This window comes from Ambystoma mexicanum, chromosome 7q (genome assembly GCF_040938575.1).
Source record: "Ambystoma mexicanum isolate Mex_15411 chromosome 7q, UKY_AmexF1_1, whole genome shotgun sequence".
Taxonomy (NCBI): Eukaryota; Metazoa; Chordata; class Amphibia; order Caudata; family Ambystomatidae; genus Ambystoma; species Ambystoma mexicanum.
This window is the reverse complement of record NC_090941.1, coordinates 221,825,472-221,846,475: the sequence shown is the minus strand read 5'-3', so window position 1 is coordinate 221,846,475 and position 21,004 is coordinate 221,825,472.

Genomic DNA, 21,004 nt, shown 5'->3' with positions numbered 1-21,004 from the left:
CAGGGGGACATGAGTGGGACATGTGTGGGGACCTGCTGGCAGGTGCCCCTCACTGCTGGGGGGTGGGGGTGCAGGGGGACATGAGTGGGACATGAATGGGGGCCTGCTGGCAGGTGCCCCTCACTGCTGGGTAGTGGGAGTGCTGGGGGACATGAGTGGGGGCCTGCTGGCAGGTGCCCCTCACTGCTGGGGAGTGTGGGTGCAGGGGGACATGAGTGGGGGCCTGCTGGCAGGTGCCCCGCACTGCTGGGGGTGGGGGTGCAGGGGGACATGAGTGGGAGCCTGCTGGCAGGTGCTCCTCACTGCTGGGGGGTGGGAGTGCTGGGGGACATGAGTGGGGGCCTGCTGGCAGGTGCCCCTCACTGCTGGGGGTGGGGTTGCAGGGGGACATGAGTGGGACATGCATGGGGGCCTGCTGGCAGGTTCCCCTCACTGCTGGGGGGTGGGGGCGCAGGGGGACATGAGTGGGGGCCTGCTGGCAGGTGTCCCTCACTGCTGGGGGTTGGGGGCGCAGGGGGACATGAGTGGGACATGAGTGGGGGCCTGCTGGCAGGTGCCTCTCACTGCTGGGGGGTGGGGGTGCAGGGGGACATGAGTGGGGGCCTGCTGGCAGGTGCCCCTCACTGCTGAGGGGTGGGAGTGCTTGGGGACATGAGTGGGGGCCTGCTGGCAGGTGCCCCTCACTGCTGGGGGGTGGGGGTGCAGGGGGACATGAGTGGGACATGTGTGGGGGCCTGCTGGCAGGTGGCCCTCACTGCTGGGGGGGGTGGGAGTGCAGGGGGACATGAGTGGGGGCCTGCTGGCAGGTGCCCCTCACTGCTGGGAGGTGGGGGCGCAGGGGGACATGAGTGGGACATGAGTGGGTGCCTGCTCGCAGGTGCCCCTCGCTGATGGGGGGTGGGGGTGCAGGGGGACATGAGTTAGTGATCATATTGCAAGGTGACATGTGGCTTGGCTAGGGGGCATGCCCATGTTGGATGGGCTACCTGTGGGACATGACCAGGGGTGCAAGGTAGTCCCCTCTAGTGTTGTCTGCCTGCAGGGGCCGTGGAGGGGGCAGAGGGGACACCTGGGAGGACCCACACTGCCAATTCATGGTTAGGACTCCCCGCGCACCACACTGGATACACGTACCCCGCTCTGACAGCAAAATCGCGTGTGAAACTTCACACGAACCCCAGTAATTCACGTACCCCGCTCACACAGGGCCAATCGAGTGTGAAACTTCCCGCAAACCCCAGTAATACACGTACCCCGCTCGCACAGGGACAATCGTGTGTGAAACTTCCTGCGATCCCCAGTAATACAGGTACCCCGCTCGCACAGGGCCAATCGCGTGTGAAACTTCCCACGAACCCCAGTAATGCACGTACCCCGCTCGCACAGGGCTAATCGCGTGTGAAACTTCCCACGAACCCCAGTAATACACGTACCCCGCTCGCACAGGGACAATCGCATGTGAAACTTCCCGCGATCCCCAGTAATACACGTACCCCGCTCGCACAGGGCCAATCGCGTGTTTAACTTCCCGCGAACCCCAGTAATACATGTACCCTGCTCGCACAGGGCCAATCGCGTGTGAAACTTCCCGTGAACCCCAGTAATACATGTACCCCGCTCGCGCAGGGACAATCGCGTGTGAAACTTCCCGCAATCCCAGTAATACATGTACCCCGCTCGCACAGGGACATTCACGTGTGAAACTTCCTGCGAACCCCAGTAATACACGTACCCCGCTCACACAGGGCCAATCGCATGTGAAACTTCCCGCGAACCCCAGTAATACATGTACCCCACTCGCACAGGGACAATCGCGTGTGAGACTACCCGCGCAGCCGGGTACGTGTATTCAGAGGGGTGTGCGGGGAGTTTTACCTGCGTTTTTGAGGTTGTGAGCCTGTGCGCCATGTACGGGATTTATGCGCTGTACATGGCGCACGGGGAGGGGTTGGGGCATAACTGGCGCTGCACCACTCTGCGCCACAGCTGGTTTTGGATGTTAAAATCCATGAAAACGCTGCACGCGGAAATGGATTTTAGCGCACGCGGCTGGCGCAGAATGTCGCACGCGCACAATGTGCGCCAGCCGCGTGCACCACTTGTGCGCTGAATTCTATGAATTACCCTGAATATCTCTGACTTTTATGTTACATGTACATGTAACATGGAACATACTGATCCCCCTCTACTGAATTTGATGTCTGCGAACTCTTCTAATGTCCACGGACATGTGCGGACAACAGCAGCACTGCCCAACAAGTCTTGGGGGTATCTATAATTGTTATATCATAACATATGAACATTTTACATATTCACAAACCAGCACACATATATGTAGTAATAAATAAGAAGTGTAACCCATATATATAACACATCAACCATTCATTTAAATACAATATGTTCTAAAATGGAATATACCAAAAGAAGAAAGATAGGCTTCCAACATCATTACCTCACAGAAACTCCGCAACTAAGAGCAACAGCAGATCTACAGACCAGTAAGAACACACCTTACCAGAAGCTAGTAAGTGTACTTCATTTTACTCATATATTTCTAAAATGTCTGTAGTAGATACAAAAAAAGTGATATTATTATGTTTTTCTCACAGAAATGTCTAGTACTCTGGAGTGGCTAGAGGAACATTTCCCACGTGAGGAAATGTCTGAAGATAGTGAACCTAATGGTAGACACTTTTCTATATAAACCAATTAATAAATATTATTTTATATACATTTAACATAAACACATTTTTTTGTACAGACCATACAAACATTGAAAATAGTAAACAAAAAGAAATATTGGATAAGACTCTCCAGCACATGGAAGAAAAAATGTACCTACTCATGGAAAATTTCAACAATTTAAAAAACTTTGTGGAGGATCACTTGAAACAAAAAACTAGATACCATTGTCCCACATGAAACTGTCCCCCCTCACCATATCCCAGTCAATTATCCCCAAACCCTCTCCATGAACAGTAACGTTCTGATGAGACTTCCATCCCTTCTTCACCTCATATAAATCCTCTTGAAACCCCCAATTTTCCTGTGTTTGTCTCAGTTTCTGCTTCACCTTCTCTGTCATAAATGTAACATCCATATATAATAAAGTAAAATTATTCTATTGTGTCCTAATTCATTTCTTGTCTTTTTTTTTTTTTTAAAGCAGTTGAGGTGTCCGCGGACAGCGCAGGTGTCCGGAATGTCCATGAAGAAACAAAAATGGAGGTGTCCTAAGAACACTATACCTGTCCATACTGTTCGTTAGCAAGTTGAAACTGTTCTAAGAACACATACGGTGTCCAGGATGTCCGTAATCAAACTAACACACGCGGTGTCCTGAAAATTTTGTAAATAAACAAAATGGGGGTTTCCTGAGGACGCTAGACCTGTCCATGCTGTTCGTAGGCAGGTTGAAATTGTTCTAAGAACACATCAAGTGTTCCGGGATGTTTGTAAATAAACAAAATGGGGGTGTCCTCAGGACACTATGTCTGTCCGTATCGTTCGCAGGCGAGTTGAAACTGTTCTAAGAACACAGGCAATATCCTGAAATGTTCGTAAATAATCAAAATGGGGGTGTCCTGATGACGCTGTCCGTATTGTTCAAAAGCGAGTTGAAACTATTCTAAGAACACATGCGGTGTCCTGACATGTTCGTAAATAAACAAAATGGGGGTGTCCTGAGGACGCTATGCCTGTCCGTATTGTTCGCAAGCGGATTGAAACTGTTCTAAGAACAAATGCTTGTTTGTTACTGTTTGTTTCGCTTGTGTCGCACTTTTAATTAGTTACAGGACCCGAAGAGTGTCCGTAGAACACCAAAGCGCATGCACAAAACAGTTCCCTTGCATTTGGTGTCCTGCGAACACCGCTTCCCTTCGTGGACATGTTCGGGAAGCTATCATGTGACCGCGCCCACGCTGAGCGTGTGTTCTGACTGCGGACACTGTTCGTGTCCCCGAACTATTTAAAACTAACCTTTCAGGCAATCCACAATATTTTTCAATAATAAATCACCATAGCTCAAGTCCCAGACAGTAATCCTGACTTTCTACATACTTTTTGGGACTTTTTTAACCTTTTTTTGGTTTTTGATCTGTCCATGGACAGTGTGAGTGTCCGTGAACTGTGCACAAGCACTCCTATAAAAGGCCACACCCCAGAGCTCATCCTCATTGTGTTCCTGGCAATCTTACAGAACACAGTGCATTTCTGCTGCCAATTTTCCAGATTTATTTCTGAAACCTGATGGCATCCATGGCTGCACTACTGCCACCTGGTGCTACATCTGCCTAGCACCACCCCCAACCCCTCACCACCACCACCTCCCCAAGGGCCTGAAGAGGGGAACAGGAATGAGGATGCAGAGGAGGATGAAGAGGATGATGAGAATCAGTTAGTGGAAGTCCCTACTACCAGCACTCGCCGTGAGTCTTGGGTGTGGCAGTTATTTACCATTCATGGTAACGGACCTAAGGCGCGTGTGAACCAAGTCACCTGCAAAGAGTGCAAAATGGTGCTCAGTCGCGGGAGGCTTGGTTCGTACAGCTTTGGTATGACTACTATGAAGCAACACCTGAAGTCGTTCCACGCTGGGGCCATTCGCAAGGTTGTACCTTGCGAAGAGCATAGTAGGTTGACTTCCTCTACTACATCCTCCGTTTCCGATACTGTCACCACAAGGAGCACTCCTGTGGGACAGCGTATTCCTCCATCTGCCTCACAGGCCATTCACAAAGCTGATGACCATTACATTTTGAGGGTCACAGTTGTTTGTATGTATTGTGACGCAGTAATCTGCAGCGGGAATAGACTTCGAAGTTCTTTTGAGACTCTGGTCTCAGAGCACGAGAAGACCTGCTCACTACCTAAGTAAGGCCTACCCTACATCTTCCTCTCTCCACCTGCCCTTTCTTATCCCCGTGGTTGGTGTCCCCCCTTACCCTCCTTTTCCCTCCTCTCCTAGTGTGTCGTGTGTAAAAAAAAAACAAAAATATATTAAAAAAATAAATAAAAAAGGCTCTTTTCAGAGCCGCCTTTCACAGTTTAAAAATAGAAGTGAAAATAAATGAAGCAGGGCCTTGTTTATTTTTTAGTCCGCAGACAGTCTGCGAACATGTAAAATTTTGGGGTGCTGCCCTATCATAACCATTGCAGTTTTGTCTGGGAGGAAGTGGTGGCTCTGAAAAGAGCCTTTTGATGGTGTTTGTTTTTGTTTGAAAAACCTCAAATGGTCAACACCTACTACAAAATGGATGCTGTAATCCCAAAAAAGGTCGCAATGCATTTTGTACGTTTCTCAGAGAAATCTGATTGCCAGCATAAGTAGGATGGACTCCATCTCTGCGAAAAATGTATGTGCTATGGAACATAATATTTTCATTGTGAAAAGAGGACATGCCAAAATCTCTTAGAGAGGCACAAACAGCCTTATTGACATTGCACCTCGCTTTCTCCATTTGTGGACCAAATGAAGAAGAACGCAGCTACATTTGTCTCTGCGCAATCCGAGAAAAAATTACTTGAGAAATTGGAAACATGTCCATAACCTTCCCAAGTCCTTCTTTCATTGCAAATTGCAAAGAAATTCCAGACACATGTCCTAAACTGTTCCCTCCACAATGAATTACAATTATGTCTGGATGATTCTCTGTCTCCAAATTAGCACAGAGAGGTAGCACGTCCAACCACTTCATTCCACGTACTCCATGGCAGTGCACTTCCACATGTGGGAATCCAAGATCTACAGCTACTCCACAGCTTTCTGCATGCACCTTCAACCAATGTATCCACGAGTCTCCCAAAATCCAAACAATCTGTTTTCTGAAACACACATCCATAGCTATCTGTTCTTCTCTCAGGAAAAAGTGTATCTGACAAACTCTCTCCTGGCACAACACACCCACTAAACTTTACTGACCAATCCCTTGCTCTGCTCATGCTCATTTGCATGCCTCCCCACCCCAAAATCCCTGGATGTAACATGCGATGTCCGCGGACTACCGCCATGTCCGCGGACATATCGTAACATGTAGAGTCCTTCTACCATTTCCATTTCACTTTCTGTGCCATTCACTTATTGGATATAGCTAAGCAGTCACACGACCATCCACCAACCACATCCAAGACCTCTACATCTAACTCCATCATCATAGATCAGCACTTCAAATGTACCGTTAATCACTCTGAGTACAAGTGTCATATCATTGGAAAGCACCTTCTACAAGAAATACTGTACAAGTCTCCAAGATTTCTACTTGCAGCTGCATGCATATCCATATGCATGAACACAAACTACAGGTATGCATATTTTCTGTATAGTACGTGTACAATTCCTATACATTCATATAAACCGATTAACTGACTTTTAGCTTGTATAACCTATAAAATGAACTTACTGTAATTTTTCCCATCTGCTATAATCAACTGTCACTTCCAAACCTATCTGCTATTTAATTTCTTTTTACACACACATTTGCAAAGCATGTTCAACTAACATATTTAAAGTAAAATATAAACAGTGCACATAGTCAAACAAAATTGCATGCACACACTATGTTCAAATATCAAACAACAATACTTGTACAAAAACATAAAAATCAATGTCTAAATCAACATCAGTGCTATATACAAACAAAATTACTAATTTGTTTCCTTTACAATTGCAGTGAAGACCACTCTCCTGAAAATCAGCAGCAGAATTTGAAGTACAAACAACAACTCAGAAGAAACCTGCTCATTCCACAAAAAAAGTAAGTTAAATACCACCATAATATTTGTACTATTACTCAAACACACTGTAGGGTTCATTCATGCTATTTCTGTGCATAACAACAGAGATTGTGCACCATTCTGTCCACAAATCCCCATTTGTTAAACAGAGATTGGCAGGCAGAATGGTGCACAAATTCCCATTTTTCGGCACACAAATGACACAACTCAGCCCCTAGAATTTTAATATTATAGAACAAACAACGGTTTTAATTGTATACCATTAGATTTACTATTTGTGCTTCTCCTCACCATTAGCTTACTTTCTACTGTCATCTGAACCCCAGTTTAGTGGCACATAAATTCAAGAATACCCATCCCAACTAGTTGTAGTTGCCCAATGCACAATCACACACCATCACATACATCTTTATCATCATACTCAGACACTCATGCACACAGCACACATACATTGTAAAACACCCCAAACCATACCTTCGTTATTTTTTTCAAAGGACACTAAAGAATGCCTGCCAAAAATCAAGTCCGTAGAAAGCAACGCGGAAGCAGAGCAAATGAAAATAGAAGTGTCCAAAATAAGCATCCATCTCTAGCAGAATTTGTAAAAAAAATTCAAACAAAACAGCTAATACAGTCATTTAGCGAAACAAAAGAAGCTTCAAGTACAGAAACTTTGCCTCCTCTATCAAAATGTAAAACGAAACAGAAAACAATTAACAAGAATTCAGCTACCACTACTGATAAAACTGCTCCTATAATTCTTGATATAGTGCCAAGTAAGCATACCAAAAAAAGTATTTTAGCAAAAATGTTCCACCACAGAGCCCTTCAAAATCTTATAACAACAGGAGAGAAATCATGCACAACCCTTAAAACCTACCTTAGGAAATTAATCTTAGAAGCTTTGATAGACAGTGCAATCCTTCACAAAAGAAAGTCAGTTCAAAAAATGAAACCACTAACAAAACTAATGACTAAATTACAATAAATGAAATGTCAACAAAAATAACTTCTTAAATATCTGTGGAGGTGAGTGGAGCCACACTACAAGCACAGAACCATATTTTAATGAAGAAGCATACAAACAAAAGCAAACAAATACAATTGGCATACATAGCAGTGGACGAGGTTATGAAAAATGTAATAATACCATAATGGAACAAGAAATACTGCTTACAAAAATAACCCCAGAAAACTTAGAATTACCTCTCCATTCAACTGAATCAGAATGTCTAGTATACAAATGGCCATGCAGGTCAATGTGTAACATTCCCAAAAAATCTTTCAAGACTTTACGCCAATTCCTCATTCAGTATGTGAAAGGCAAAGACAAAATCAAAATTAAAGTACTACAAAATATGGATACCTGTCCAGTGCGCAGGTACACTGGACTACAAGGACATTCATTGGCCTGCATTTCAGGACCTACTTGCAAAACCACCTTCCTTCATATCAAAATGATATCAACACATTATTCAACTATAAGAAATCTAATCTATAAACTGTACTATGCTAAAAGTCCTGGTAGATTTACATAAAGTTAGATTAGCCTTGTAATATCTAAAAGACAATAATGAATACTACAAAGAAATTAATATTGAAGAAAACTTGAAGGAAACCACTGAAATAATTCAAGAGTCACCGGAAGCTGGTCCATTTGAGCTTCTAGATCCTGCTACAGTATCCATTACTTTAGACCATTATACAATTCATCCATTGCACTCTAATGACACCGTAGAAGATGCACTAGAAACATACCAAGTGCGACAAACAAAAGGATCACCAATCAGCATATGGGAAAAAAGTATAGAAGCACATGCTTTTCCTCTACTCTTTTCTACTGGGAAAGGAGGAAGGTGCGGTGATAGACCCATTCAGAGAACAGCATCAGAATACCGCTTGTTACGAATGTATTCTGAAGATCCCATATTTAGACAAAATGTGGAATACATATTCCACCTACTCTTTGAAAGTGAACTAGCAACTCTATGCTACGGAGTTGCACACACATTGAAATTAGGTACCCACTTTCAAAATATGTGAGCTATGCAATTATTACAAAAAGTGTCAGAAAAAGATGAGGTTTAAAAATACAGAATTACAAATCTGTTAGCAAACATGCGTGGTACTAAAGAGTACTGGTTCCGACATCATGTAGATGTACGTTGTATGATAAGAAACCTTGTCCCGTCCTCTTGGTTTGTTACATTAATTTGTGCAGAATATGCATGGGAAATTTTACATGATTTCCTACGCATATCAAACAAAAACAAAACACACATAGACATACTAACACATGGAGAACTTTGCTCTCTAGATCCTGTTAATGCTTCAAGATATTTTCATCATCACTTCATTGCTATGCTACACTTTATTTGTAATAAAACTGTTCCTCCCCTCGGAGAAGTGCAACACTTCTTTTGGAGAAAAGAATACCAAGCCATAGGAGCACCACACATCCACATGCTTTTACGGATTAAAGATGCTCCTGAATTTGGTCAAGACAGTGATGCCACTGTTTGACAGTTTATCAAAAAATATGTCACTTGTGAAATTCCACCAGAAGCAACAAATAGTGATCTTCATGCACAAATTGTACAATTTCAAAGACACAAATGTGGGAAATATTGTCTTCGCAAATACAAAAACAAAGGGAAATACTACACCAAATGCCGCTTTGGTTTCCCTAGACCAGTTACAGAAGCAGTTGAAGTGAACAACTTCATGTCTTCAGTTAGACATAGGGCCTCATCACGACTTGGGCGGTAACGGTAACGCTATTAGCGTGGGCGGTATTAGCCCTACCGCTGAACTCCCCGGCGCTAATAGCGCCGGATCACGAGTTCGGCGGTAATGTCAATCCCCATTCCCCATTGAGCCCACTCGGGAATGCCCCATTCCCCATTGGGCTCAATGGGGAAATTTCGCGCTAATACCACCGGCGGATTTCCCGCCGGCGGTAATAGCGCGAATTTTCGGCGGATTTCCCCCCAGCTCAGAGCTGGGGAGAAATCCGCAGAAGTCCTGCTTTGGCGGACCCTTAAATCCGGCGGTAATAGCACTACCGCCGGATTTAAGGATTACCGCCAAAGTCGTGATGAGGCCCATAGTGTTAAAGGTAAATCACCTAAGAACAACTATTACATAAAAAGAACAGAAGAAAGTAATTATATCAATGATTACAATGCAATTGTTGCCATCTTATGGAATGAAAACATAGATGTGCAGTACAATGCAGACAATTCCACAGCAGTTGCACAATATGTTACAGCCTACTTAACAAAAGCAGAAAAAACAGAGCTTCAATACCTCTGGGATGACCTATCATTGGACAAAACATTGTCTCAGAAATTGTACATCTTAGGCATACAAATGCTCTCTCATAGAGAATGTGGCAGCTATGAAGCTGCAGATAGTTTAACCGGTACTGCGTTGTATGGAAAATCTGAAAATATAGTATGGCTAAGTCTTGGTCCTGCTAAATCTAGAAAAAGAGTTCTCAAATCATTCGACAAAATAGAAACAATAGCCAAAAATGATCCTAACACCCAAGACATTTTGAAAAATAATTTACTAGACGCAAACTACCCAAACAGGAGTACCACTTTGGAAACCATGTGTCTATAACATAAAGCCCAAAACTTCACATACAAAAATAATATAAAACCCGATGAATATAAATGTAGATACAGAGTGACAAATTGTGAAGGCAGATTAGTGAAACTTACCAAACAAAGCTTAATTAATAATATCAAATTGTCATTAAAAACTCCTCAACATAAAGAACTATATTACATGTCCCTGCTATGTGACTTTTTATATCATGGATAAAAGAAGAAGAGTTACTAGATATCTGTGACTCCTATGAAGACACTTTCAAAGCAAATGAAAGCACTATAACCGATGTGAACATTACATAGTACAAAACAATGTTGCACAATGAACAGCAACACAAAGAAGAACTCCAGGCCCAACTAGATAAGGACACTCCCGACAGTAGTCAACCTTCTGTAATAGGAAGCCAAGAACCACTGGGACAGACAATAATAGCAAATGAGGCAGAATTAGCTATGACAGAAGTAGAGAACACCATGTCTCACTATTAAGAAGATACAGGAGACTTAACTGTACTGCAATCAAAACTGAACAATGAGCACTGTAGCATTTTCAAGAAATAACAAAAGAAATTACATATGGTGTACAACATGAAAATAAACAATCTACCTGCCAAAATTACAAACCTATACTACTATATGTCAGTGGTCAAGCTGGTTCAGGAAAAACATTCTTAATCAAAATCATCAGCAAGTTCCTTCAACAATTGACAAACAACAAACTATCAGCGGTTGTAACAGCCCCCACAGGTTTAGCTGCCTACAACATAGGTGGTGTCACTTTACACCGATTACTACTCCTGCCAGTGCAACAACAAAACAAATTAGACTATTACAAACTTTCTACAGAAGCTGCAATGGAACTACGCAGAGTATTAAAACAAATGAAAATGCTACTAATAGATGAAGCGAGCATGGTCTCCAACCTAATGTTGGCTTTGATTCACTTCAGATTACAAGAAGTACTCAAAACAAACTACGAAGAGGTCTTTGCAGGAAAGCACATTATTGTTTTCGGAGCTCTTCTTCAATTGACACCAGTGAAAGGTGAGCCTATGTTTAAAACGTTAGGACACAAACTCTGCCGTAAAACTGTTGGCAGCATAGGAAAAGTCAACCTTTGGCAACATTTCCAATGCAGAGAATTAACAGAAAACATGCAGCAATCTGCAGATCTCACTTATGCCAACATCTTATAAAGTGTTAGAGTTGGTATACTATCTCAAGAAGCACAATCAATATTGAAAACCTGGCACATTCATGCACTTTCTGGCGATAATGCATGTGCTACAGATGTTATGGAACAATTAGCCCACAAAAAATGTCAATTGTATGGCCTTAATGCCAACTCATGCAAGCTGTTTCAAATTCAATGAAACAATGTTAAAAAAAGAAATGCAACCAATAATGGAAATTAGTGCAACACACAAACTAGACGTACATGGTATGACACTACGCATGTGTGAACCAGCCACAACAAGACTAAATAGTTTAGAAAATTCAATCTCCAACATTGCTGGATTGGAAAAAATATTAAAATTATCCTTAAATTGCAGAGTAATGCTTAAACGTAACCTTGACGTGGACCAAGGACTAGTTAATGGAGCACTGGGTACAGATGTTGGCTTTCAAACATACCCACGTGACAACAACATTCAGTTTGTCAATATTCTCTTTAACAAACTTTCAGAAGTAAAAAGGATAGGACGCTCAACAGCTCGATTCTTCTCTTCAAAGACATGTATGTATGCAGAGAACAATTTCCTCTAATTCTTGCATACGCAGTCACCATTCATAAATCACAAGGTCTTATACTAGACAAAACATTAATAGACATTGGTAACACAGTCTTTAAAGAAGGCATGAGCTACGTAGCACTATCACGCTTACATACACTTGACGGTCTATTTCTAATCAACTTTGATGCAAGTAAAGTAAATGCTGATATTCCTTGCATTTTAGAATACAATAGACTTTGTTTACTATACACCCTACATCTAAAAACATATCCTGTTCCACAAAAAGTAAAACATTGTAAAAGAAAACTAAATCAAACAGAAATACAACAGGATATCACTGCAAATCCTCCAAAGATAGTAAAAGAAACTAATACTTCATCAAGTACCACAAGCAAAAAAGAACCAATTAGGGAAAGTAAACCAGGTACTTCGTCAAAGAAGGAAGACAAACTAAAAAAAAATCTCTCAGATACAAAATGACCTGGTCCATTTAAACTCTCAAATATAATTGGTGTCAATTGCTATGCAAATGTAGCAATGAATATTCTATTTCAATTACCACCAATTGGTGACAACATATACTTACATAGTACAGACCAATTGTGTTTGCAAATGTTAGTTCATAGAAATGCAACAAACACGCCTAAAAACACATATATTGTTTATGGAATAAGACAACAATTGGACTACTGTGCTGGAATGATGAAATTCACTATAAACTCACAGGAAGATAATGTACTTACTACAAGTACTGGAAAACAAAAGCATACCTATAAATGAAATCTTGCAGATTTCATACATGTGGAAACATACATGGACTCTCTGCAACAATGTGACACAAGAACAAATCCCCAATGAACACTTCGTATATATATCAATACCTAATTGTGAATCCATTCCATTTCCGCAACTTGTACACAATGCAAACAATGGTTGATTATGTTCTACCTGCAATGCGGATAATCGCTCCACCTTACTAATACAAACATATGGTAATTACGTAATACTAATGCTTTTATGTTACAATGCAGATGGTACCACAAACAACTGCAAGCTGACTGGATTCACACATGGTTAAGTATCACTTGGTAAGAAAATCTTCACAGCAATAGGTATAATCTACCACGCAGGAGCCTCAACCAATTCAGGTCACTACTTTGCATATATAAAAAAGAATTGTGGATGGTTCGAATGTAATGATAGTACCATTACTCTAAAGCAGAGATTACCAGCAAATCTTACAAACGCTTATTTAATCTTCTTAAAACCAAAATGTATTAAATAAACTATACTTAAACCTTAACTAATTTTCTATTAAAAAACTATAAACTGTTAGAATATGCCAACAGGAATGTAAGTGCCCCAAGATTCTACAACAACTAAACAGATAAATGAATACTACTAAATTATATCAAAAAATAGATAGTTAGAATACGCCAACTGGTATCTAACTGCCCCAAGATTTTACACTAACCAAACAGATAAATCAATACCACTTCATTATAAAAAAAAAACTATAAACAGTTAGAATATGCCAAAAGGTATCTTACTGCCCCACGATTATACAACAATTAAACAGATAAATGAATACCACTAAATTATATAAAAAAATAGACAGTTACAATATGCCAACTGGTATCTAACTGCCCCAAAATTTTACAATATCCAAACAGATAAATCTGTACCACTTCATTATAACAAAATATAGACAGTTACAATATGTCAACAGGTATCTAACTGCTCCAGAAATCTGCCACAAGCCAATACTTAGATCATTAACCAGAAACAACAAGTGAACACTGAAAACAAACAAACAAATAGACTGTAGCATAACAAAAAAAGTTTTTTTTATCCGACATTAATTTTTTTTCCTCCCACAGATCCAATGATTTTAGCAACAAACACAGAAACTGAGCAAATTGCACACTACACTGGTTTGTAATCTACTAAATATGAGGGTAAAAAAAATGTTGATTATTCAGAGTTATAAGTCATTACAAAATACCAATACTAACATGATCTTTTCTTTTATCACAGAAATGAACAAGAAATACATGTACTCCAGTTACTAAACTAAACAGTATGTATATTATAATAAGTACAACCATCGCAGCAAATCACACCCATATTGACATATAACTTCGGTGCTTATCAATTTGGTCTTGTCCATGCACCCAAGACTATAGGCCCTGCCCACAACCACCACAGCATATCACACGCATAGTGGCTTACAACTTTGTTGCTTATAAATTTGTTCTTGGATCCCAAAGTTATAAATCACTATGGGTGAAATATGCTGCGGTGGTTGTGGTCAGGGCATAGAGTCTTGGCTGTATGGCCATATGGCCATGCTCCCAAGGCTCTATGCCCTGGCCACAACCACCGCAGCATATCACACCCATAGAGTCAAACATTTTGACTATGCCATATGGGCACTTTTAATGTCAGCTGACATGATGAGTGTTCTTAGAACAGATTCAACTTGCCAGCGAACAATACGGACAGTGTCCTCAGGCACTCCCATTTTGTTTATTTACGAACATTTCAGGACACTGCAAATGTTCTTAGGACAGTTTCAGCTTGATTGCGAACAATACGGACAGATGTACCGTCCTCAGAACACTCCCATTTTGTTTATTGACGAACATCTCAGGACACTTCATGTGTTCTTAGAACAGTTTCAACTTGCTTGCAAACATCCCAGGACACTTCATGGTTTCTTAGAACAGTTTCAACTTGCTTGCGAACAGTACGAACAGTCATACCGTCCTTAGGACACCCCCATTTTGTTTATTGACGCACATCCATCGTCCTCAGGGCACCCCCATTTTGTTTATTGCAGAACATCCCAGGACACATGATGTATTCCTAGAACAGTTTCAACTTGCCTGCGAACGAAACAAAGAGACATACCGTCCTAAGAACACCCCCATTTTATTTATTTACGAACATCCTAGGACACATCATCTGTTATTAGAACAATTTCAACTTGCCAGCGAACAATATGGACCGCGTCCTCAGGACACTCCCATTTCCTTTATTTACAAACATTTCAGGACACCGCGAGTGTTCTTAGAACAGTTTCAGCTTGCTTGCGAACAATACAGACAGATGAGGCATCCTCAGAACACTCCCATTTTGTTTATTGATGAACATCCCAGGATACTTCATGTGTTCTTAGAACAGTTTCAACTTGCTTGCGAACAGTACGAACAGTCATACCGTCCTCAGGACACCCCCATTTTGTTTATTGACGAACATCCACCGTCCTCAGGACACCCCCATTTTGTTTATTGATGAACATTCCAGGACACATGATGTATTCTTAGAAGAGTTTCAACTTGCCTGCGAACGAAACAAACAGACATACCGTCCTCAGGACACCCCCATTTTATTTATTTACGAACATCCTAGGACACATCATCTGTTAGAACAATTTCAACTTGCCAGCGAACCGAACAGACTTACCGTCCTCAGAACACTCCCATTTTGTTTATTGATGAACATCCCAGGACACTTCATGTGTTCTTAGAACAGTTTCAACTTGCTTGCGAACAGTACGGACAAACATACCGTCCTCAAGACACACCCATTTGTTTATTTTCGAACATATCAGTACAGCGCGTGTGTTCTTATAACAGTTTCAACTTCCCTACGAACCATACGTATGGACGTACTGTCCTCAGAACACCCCCATTTCATTTATTTAGAACATTTCAGGACATCCGTGTTGTCCGCGGACAAATCAAACACAACAAGGAGATCTACCACCTAAATAAATACAATATTTAAACCATCTCTTACTCCCCCACCGTCCCCAAACAGTCTTACACACCAACACACTCTACTAAATAGCATTTCTCCACCAAGGTTCACCGCGCTGTCCACGGACGTCCGCAAATTCAAGGTGTCGGGCGTTCCCGAAAATCAGACGTGCTTCACGCTCTTCGCCGTCCAATCAGCGAACACGTTGCATTTACGCAGACATGACGCAAGCTGGTTGGCCAATCAGGACACTGTCCGCGGACCGAACATAGATATCACTAATTGTTTTTTACCTATTTTTTGCTCATTTTATAAAAAACTACTGGACAGATTTTCACGCTTTCAGGACCAAGCCGCTGCTCCTGGTCCAAATTTGGTGAAAATCTGTCCAGCGGTTTGGGCTGTAGGCGTGAGCAAAGTTTTTTCCCCATTCAGTCTATGGGAAAAAAAGAAGTTTTGGGACCCCCCTTATAACTTTGCCCCCCCTAGACCAAACCTCACCAAACTTTGCAAGAAAATTCAGAGTGACCCATGTACTTTTTTTTGCAAAGTTTGGTGTGGATTCGTCTAGGGAGATCAAAGTTTTAAGCCACCCAAAAAGGGCTCTTCCTATGGAAACAGCAACTTAACCATAACTACACAGCCACTACCGTGGCTGTGTAATTACACATCCACTAGTTATGGTTAAGTTGCTGTTTTCATAGGAAGAGCACTTTTTGGGCTGCTTATAACTTCTCTCTCCCTGGACGAATCTTCACCAAACTTTGCAAAAAAAGTATATGGGCCACTTATAATTTTTTTGCAAAGTTTGTTGAGGATTCGTCCAGGGGGGGAAAAGTTATAAGGGGATCCCAAAATGTCTTTTTTTCCCATAGACTGAATGGGGGAAAAACCTTGCGCATGGCTACAGACCAAACCGCTGGACGGATTTTGACCAAATTTACAGCAAGGTCAGGTGCTTGGTCTCAAAATCGTGCTTTTGTAAATTTGGTGACAATTCGTGCAGTACTTTTCTTTAAAATGATCAAAAAGTAGGTCTAAAAAAAATTGTGATATCTATGTCTGCTCCGCGGTCACACTTCCCTGTTCGCTCCGCGGACAAGATACTGATTGGCTAAGAGGCTGGCGTTATGACCACAGACACGTGACGTGTCTGTGGATTGGCTGCTGTGAGACATGTTGTGCGAAACATTGTTTGGCTTCGCCCGACATCTTGGATGAGGGTTTTAATAGGGGTATTATTTCAGTCCGTCTTGCGCACAGGCATTTGAAATTGTTCTAAGGACACGCGTGGTGTTAGCGATTCAGTACATGCCATTATTATATTATTTGTTCCTATGAGTGTGCTATTGATTAGTACGCCGCCAAGGGTGTGATATGCTGCGGTGGTTGTGGCCATGCACCTAAGAACAAAATTATAAGCACTGGAGGTATAAGCCCTGGCACACCCATACATTGTAATACATACAGATATACAGGTAGGAGTCTAGCCTCTGGCCAGAACCACTGAAGCATACTATAACTATCGCTGCACCTCTCAGCATGTCACACTCATGAATACAGCTGTAGTATTGATGATCAATTAGATGGCTGTGGGGAGTGTGTACAGCCTTCGCTGCATGGCTGCAGGCCATGCACCTAAGAACAAAGTTATAAGCACTGGAGGTATAAGGCCCTGCACACCCATAAATTGTAATATGTATGGATATACAGGTAGGAGTCTAGCCTCTGGCCAGAACCACTGAAGCATACTACAACTATTGCTGCACCTCTACTACCGCACATCACTGAGGTGGTTGTCAACTCTAAAGTTATAAGCCAACATGGATTTCTCATAGTGCAGTAGTTGTGGCCAGCACATTCAGTTTTGGGTGCATGGCTGCAGGCTTTACGCCATACACTGAAGAGTGTAGACCGTTCCCACAAGCAGTGCAGGATACATCTCAGCCACACATTCAATTATGAATCTGGCAGGTGTGGGCAGGGCCTGGAGTCCTTTGTACAAATTGAGTACATGTTACAGTTATAATGTTTCATTGTATGGGTGTGTCACTCAAGTGTAAGCGACCATGGGTGTAATATGCTGTGCTGATTGTGGCCAGGGCGTAGAGTCTTGGATGCATGGCCATAGGCCGTAGGCCATACTTCCAAGACTCTAGGCCCTGGCCACAACCACCGCAGCATATTATAGAAATTCATACAATTGTAGTATTGCTTATGGGTCAAATGGTTGTGGAGAGTGTGTACAGACTTGGCTGCATGGCTGAAGTTTTGTTACAAGCCACAATGGCCGTGATATGGTGTGGTAGTTGTGGCGAGGACTTAGAGTGTTTGGTGCATGCCCAAAGGTGATGCACCCAAAAACAAAGTTATAAGGACTGCAGTTGTAAGCCACTATGGATTTCAGACACTGCATAGCCATACATTGCAAAATCTATGGCCTTACACCCAAGTCTTTAACATGTGACCACAACTACTGCAGTATATAACAGGCATAGGTACACTCGTACTATGAAACATTAGTCAGGTGGTTGTGGGGAGGGCGTAGCGTTTTGAGAGCATGGCCAAAGGCCATGCTCCCAAAACCAACTTTATAAGTAGTGAAATTCGAAGGCACAATGGTTGCAATATGCTTTGCTGTTTCTGCCTAGGACCCAGAGTCTTGGGTGCATGGCCAAAAGCCATGCACCCAAGTCTGCAGTGATAGGGAGTGAGGGTATAAGTGAGCATGGTCGTGGTGTGGTGGTGTGTTTGTGTGCATGTTGTACTGTCTTGGTTGTATGGCTGCAGACCACGCACGCAAAACTAACTTTAAAAGTAGTGAAATTAGAAGCACCATGGTTTTGATATGTAGTGATGTTTGTGGGTAGGACCTGTAGTGTGGGTTGCTTGCCCGTAGGGTGTAGGTGGTGGGTTATACATCAAAGATGCTACGTCTAGCCTATAGTCACTGTACCGTATTACTGCTATAGATTAACCGTGTTGATTCACATATGTATGAAATGCCTATATATATACTTACTGTATAATTTGTGCAGAATCCACATATGTTTTATTTGACTGGAGTACTTGGGGCACCTAGCCTTTTAAAATTTCTGTGATAAAAGAAAAAAGCATGTTAGTGTTTGCATTTTATGAAGACTTCTTACATTGTATAATAGACAGTTTAGCTTTTTTTTACCCTCATACCTAGTTTAAAAACCAGTGTACTGTGCATTGTGCTCAGTTTCTGTGTTTGTTTTTGAAATCCTTGGGTCTGGGAGAAAAAAATACTTGTCAGATTAAAAAAAAACCTTCATTTGCTATGGTACAAACTATTTCTTTCCTTTCTTTGAGTGTTTGTTATGCTTATAGCCTTGTTGATATTTTTAACAGCAGTTTGATACCTATTGGCATATTCTAACTGTGCATTTGTTGTTATGCTTCTGTGGTATTCATTTATCTGTGTTCTTGTTATACACTCTTGGGCAGTTAGATACCTGTTGGCATATTCTAACTGTATGTAGGCGTTCACTTCTTTTTTTGGTAATGCTGAAGTGCACATTAGTCATTAAATTTTGGCTTTAAGAAGATTAAATACACATTTGTATGATTAGCTGGCAATCTCTGGTTCAGAGTAATGGTGCTATCATTACATTCCACCCATCCACATTTCTTTTGTAACGCTCATCTGGTATCCACGGGGACGTCACTCAGCCTGTTCTGACCTCTTACGACCTCAAACCCTTCCCTGGAGGCTAGAGACTGGGCCTGAAACACAAGATTGGTAGAGTTTAACTCCCTATTGTCTCTATGTGCTTGAAACCCCTTCTTCCCCGGGGTCCAACCGTTCCCTTTGATACACAGCTCACCTTGTTTTCTTAGATAGTGTGCTCTCCATCCTGCTTTCAGTGCAGGGGCACGTTGATTGATGCAGGCTTGTTGCTGCCTAGTTAGTTCACTGCCAAGAGTCTGACAGGTAAGTATAATGAGTCTTTTGAACAGTTCTCTAACTTCATTCCTTTCCTTCCTTAGATGATGGCCGGCGTCCAAGGATGCCGGCGTGCTGCTGAGATGAGTAGCACTGAAGTTGAGTGAGAGTGTGACGTGCGATGCACCCCTTTCCTATTTGTATTGAACTGAGTTCTTTTTCTGTGTCTTTTAGGTGCCGCAACGTTTTCCGCGTGGATGCCGGTTATGAAGAACAAATGTGGTGAGTACGCGCGGTATGCAGCGCCTCTAGATGTTTCCACGCTAACGGAGTGTCTTTTCCCTCTTGCAGATGGATGAGAGCTGGGATTCAGGTAAGCGTTTGAAGCTCGAATACTATTTAAAAATAAACAAAGATTTGCAGAATGCTTATTAATGCCTTTTTTCTGTTCTTTTCCCTTTTCCTTAGGAAGCGGCGTGCCGGGATGGGAATGACACCGCCGAAGATGCCCGCAGAATGGAAGCAGCGTTGAATGATGGGCAGAAGCACTGCAAGGTAAGGCTGTTCCTAATGGTGTTCTTGTTCTTGCAGGCGAAAGATGCAGGCCTACTGGAGACCGATCCGAACACGGTGAGTGTCACGCTGCAGGTGCAGAAAACGCAAAGCATGTTTCTCAGCCTGGGCATGGCTTAAATAGTCTCTGGGTATCCCAGGTGTCTCTGGGCTGAACCACACCCAAAAGACTAGACTGCACATGCAGTTCTTGGAACCAAAATCTTGTCCCCATCAATGCACTACAAGTCCAATCCCCAATTTTATCCTATGGGAGTGAGTGAGTCTGGTGCCACAAGCGCCAAGTCTGACTCCAAGTGGGTCTTTGGAGGGATGGAGAGGCCCTTGAGGTCCATGTAGGTGATTGTGGCCCGGCTCCAGCCTGACATCTTGGAGGGCTGGGGACATGAGGGGCAGGAATCATGATACTTTTTAATGTATGGAGTGTAGTGACCTGCATTGGTTGTAGCTCCTGCTTGGTAGATTATACCTACTGTTGTAAAGGTTTTCTTTCCCAGTGTCACTTGACCGTGTGTGAATCTGGTCAGCTTGCAGTTGTTTTTGGTACCATCTGCATTATAATGTAGCAGCATAAGAATTATGTACTTACTGTGAGTTTCTATCAGTAAGGGATTGATTGTCTGAATTGCAGATAGTACATAATCTGGCGTGGTTTGCATTCTTTACCA